At 40.9% G+C, this 4,744-nt stretch overlaps 1 pseudogene; it reads right to left on the bottom strand.

Annotated features, from left to right (window-relative positions):
- Positions 1–971: 971 nt before the first annotated feature.
- LOC113574773 (uncharacterized) lies at positions 972–2,230 on the bottom strand (annotated as a pseudogene).
- Between the last annotated feature and the right edge of the window lie 2,514 nt (positions 2,231–4,744).

Genomic DNA, 4,744 nt, shown 5'->3' with positions numbered 1-4,744 from the left:
CACACACACACACACACACACACACACATACACACAGACAGTGCTGCCTTTATGCATTCAAATACACTGATAAAATGTTTAACATTTTATTTAAAAGCCCACAACCCAAACAATACCAAATGTTTGTGCAGTGCTTATTATTACTTATCTGTAAAACATTCACATCAAACTTGTATTAAAGCATAGAGTACCTTTGAATAAAAGGTGATATTGTGGGGAATATGAACATAATGAATAATACATGTAGTACAGACACATATGCTTTTAGGTTAAGAGGTTTGGGAATGATGGTAATCGTTGCAATTACTGTGGTTTTCTTAGGAGCTTTATTCCAAGTGGTGAGGGGCCATGAACTCTTTCAGGGAGGGTGAACAAGTTTGTGTGAAAGGCTTCACTACTTGGTGCAGCATGCTGTTATTGATTAAGTATTTATATTCTTATTTTCTTACTACATTTTATTTACTTGAACACCTTTAGTTTCTTGACGTTGGAAAAGAAAGCAGTAAAACAAATGCTTTTGTTGTAAATATTTACAACAAATTGTTGTAAATACTACAATGTCCATTAATATTAAATGCACAATTTCCATGTTTAAGGGTCAACTTCAGTTAAATATTGGCATTCACAAATGGCAATTCTTCATTCTCAGATCTTTAATTTTCAACATACTGTAAATACTTCTACAGCTAAATATTTTTCTAATAGCCAAAGATTCCCATAGACCCAAAATTCAGTTTTATACAGTCAGCATTGTTGTTATTGTTAGAGCCACTCCTGAGGCTACAGTGGATTTTATGAGATTCTTTATTTGCAAAATTGACTATTTAAGAGTAAATATTAACATTTCAACAAATGCCCACTCTGTCCCTCCAAAATGCTCTGCTTTTCTTACTTGGTTAAATCCAATGTCGGTGCCTTACCTAAATATTTAATCATGTCAATAACTTCTGCTTCTTTCTCTTCTTCTTCTTCTAGTGTTGTCGCGTCTGTGCAGGGTCAGCTGTTTGGATCTTTGAACACCACTTCACTCGATCTAACGTGTCATCTGGGTGCAAGTGTGCAGCCTTCAGATTCGCATTAATTGCGCCTTGCCATCTTTGCTTCGGTCGTCTGCGCGGTCTGTGGCCATTAACCTCAAGATGGTAGGCGATGCTGGCAGCAGTATCCGTCAAACATGGCCAAACCATCGCAGGTGTCCCTCACGTTTGCCTCAACGGGCTTAATGCCAAATTGTCATTGGATCATATCCTTGGTAATATGGTAGAGGAAGTATACAGCCAGCATCCAGCGAGCCATGCACATCTCCATGGCATGGAGATGTCACTCGGCCACTCTCGTTGCTGGCCAACATTCTGATCCATAGAGTGCAATGAACCTGACCACAGTCTGGTAGATTTGTGAGTTCAGGCACGTGGGAATTCTCTTATCACACAGGATGCCAGTAACTTCCTTCCACCACAGCCATGTTGCGTTGACTCTCGCCCGTACCTCACTGTTGATGCCGCCATCGGTCTGTAGGTTGGAGCCAAGGTACCAAAATCTGTCCGTTTTCTACAGATTGTTGCCACGCTGGGAATCATTTCCAAATAGTCAGTCTTCGCGGTGTTGAGGTATAGGCCGAACTGGCTCAGATGGCCACTCCAGGCTTTCACCTTGTGCTGCAGCTCCTCTCGGGTGGTGGTTGGGAGCATGATGCCGGTGGTGTAAATCAGCATCCAGTGCACACTGCCCTGCAGATCCGGTGTTATGGTGTCCATGACATGAATGAACAGCAGCGGTGACGGTACAGGGCCCTGGTGAATACCAACAATCACTGGGAAGCTTCTGGATGTTCCAGCTGTGCACGTCCCTCGACTGCTGGTATTGTATAAAGGAATTTGACCCAGCTGATGAGTTCTTCAGGCACGCCATGGTCGCGGATTGCATACCAAATAAGATGATGGCATTTGTGATTGAGGGCCTTCTCTAAGTTGAGAAAGGCAGCGTATGGTGGCCTGTTTTTCTCACAGTGCTTCTCCATCAACTGGTGGCCTGCAAAGATCGCATCGGTTGTTCCACAGCCTTTCCCAAAGCTGCAATGATTAATGCTGATCTGGACGATGTTGTATAAGCGTTGGTTGAGAATGCGTTTGAAAATTTTCATGGTGTGTGAGAGCAGGTGTATTGGCCCATAGTTGGAACATCCCATTGGGTCCCCCTTATTCTTGAGGTTTGGTATGGTGATGCTCATAGACCAGTCTGTCTAACACTTGTAATCTATATGTGCACCTCCTGCCATTCTGTGCACCTCCTGCCATGCCATGTAAAGATATGCCACAATCAGTTGGTCCTAGTATTTTATCCATAATCAATAGCAGAGTGTTGTTCCATCATGAATTGAACATGCAGTCATTCAGCCCACACACATTGTTTTTCAATCATTTTAGACCACTATCTAAATCCAATCCAATCTTGATTTAATCTTAACTGTTAACTCTGGAAAATGCTGTTTTAGTTCTCCTGGACCTTAGTGCTGTGTTTGCACTGTTCATCAATATAGTTTGCTTCCTACTTGGAAAACAGAACATTTTTAAACTTTTTAAGTAATTTTCCTCCTTTCAGCAATAAGTGCCTGTGGGGTACCTCAGGGCTCTGTCCTAGACCCCGTGTTGTTTTCTTAAAATATTTGTGTCTATTTTCTAGAAGTCAAATACTTCATCACTGCTCCCTGGATGAAAAAACAGGATGATAATGGTGTAGTGGAAGCTGCAGTCCCCAGTCCTACATCTGCAGTTTATCCCTAAGGTAACTCCGACACCCCTTGCATAAGGTCTTCTTATGCTCTGAAATATAGGGTGGCCCTACTGACTGACCGGACCTTCAACCCTGCGACAACTCATAACACCCACTCTGAGAGGCCTAATTTACAAATACCAGAACTCTTTTGGCTCGGCTAAAAGGGCACTCCCTTCCCTTGTCTCTTCAAGGAAGGTTTATTACCCCAGCAGGACACATGGCACAAACTTTACGACGACAGACTTGAACTGAGGGGCAATGAAATCATAAAACATCTCATGTGGAATTTAGGGATGACTTCACAACTTGAAATACTTAGATCAAGAAAAATGTATAAAGACCATATTCTAGAAGGAATACTGTAATTTGATGTTTCCTTTGTGAAAGACCTTCTTGCGAGCAATGCAACAAGATGATGATTATGTACAGAATATAATTTTCATTGTTTTTTTTTTCCTTTTTAATAAGGTAACCATGTAATGGCCAACAATGTATTGTTATGTACATAACAGGTTCAACATGCAATTTAAGTCTATCTAAGCTATCATCACTGAACTGTATGAAATCCACTCTATCTGTTTTCTTATGTCTAGTTTCAGTCAGTCTTGAAGTCATTATATCCATGCATTAACCATATCATTCTAGTGTTTGCATGTTAACCTTTATACGTGTATTACTTAGTGACTACCTCCTCATCTCAAGTATAACAGCTAGAGGAAGATTATTTTAATTATCAATACTGTTATATTAACATACATGATGTATAATAATCATGCTTTATACCTTTCTCTGTATCGCTCATCTATGCTCCTCTATCTCTCTAACTAACCAATTCTGTCTTTAGGTCCTGTGTTTCAGAAGCAAAACACAATATGACAAAAGAGGAAGCAGGCTATAACAAAGACAAAGCAACAATAAGAACAAATAACTACCACAAGCAATAAGAAACAGGAAAAGAAGACACAAGTCTTGGAATAACAACTAGGTGGCTAGGAATAATACACAGTGGCTTTGATTAACACAATAACCAGCAAAGACAACAGGGAAAAAGACAGGGTTTAAATACATGTACTAATAAGAATTACGTGTACTTATAAGAACTAATAAGAACAAGACACAGGTGATACAAATTATGGGCGCAGAAAACAAAACACAGAAACAAAACAAACACATAAGACAGAGAGACCATGACAACAAAGATGCTAGGGAATAGCCAATCATGACAGTACAGGCTTGCGGCACAGACACAGGAACTGGTGGGCTGACCCTGAGGGAACACACAGATACAGAACCCTCTTGGCGGTTCCCAAGGCTCACACTGGCAATGGGGATCTTGCAATTGCACTTGAGAACACACCGAGTACTGTAAAATGGGTTATCTGATCCTTCACTCTGCCTACTCATGTCTTGTGCTGCAGGCTACTCCACCCTGCAGCACTGGTCAAGCCAGGCAGGCTTATGGTGCTTACCTGGGATCTGGTCATAGTTATATCACAAGAGATCTATGACAAGATGCCTGTGTACCAGCAGTGCCAGGGGATTTGCTTTCTCTGGTGGCAAATCAAAATAAAAACTCAACAAATAAATTTTAGCTAGGTGGTAAGTTCACAGAATTTAAGCAGGGCCCAAGATATGACACAACTGCAGGTCAACATGCTCCTCACAACATTGTAGTCCCTATGCTCATTTTCTCTCATTTTATCCCCCTGTGTAAAGTCATGTTTTGAATCACCTTTGAAACAAGGAATGATCAGATGAATAAATTGTTTGTTTCAGTTTACTTCCACGCAAGCTCTAGAAGCAAAGTACAGATGCGGTGACATTCACTCAGCAGTTTATACACACCTTCCTTTCCCTGAGGAAACTCTTCTAAACTGGCACTCTCCTTTGGAGGATGTGCAACCTTTCACAAAATATACCAAACCAAATATCCAACACCTCCCAAACTTTTTATTCCATCAAATTTTGG

The sequence above is a fragment of the Electrophorus electricus genome, chromosome 14 (genome assembly GCF_041902795.1).
Source record: "Electrophorus electricus isolate QZ-2024a chromosome 14, ASM4190279v1, whole genome shotgun sequence".
Classification (NCBI taxonomy): domain Eukaryota; kingdom Metazoa; phylum Chordata; class Actinopteri; order Gymnotiformes; family Gymnotidae; genus Electrophorus; species Electrophorus electricus.
Note: the sequence above shows the minus strand (reverse complement) of the source record. Positions and strands in the feature narration are given on the sequence as shown.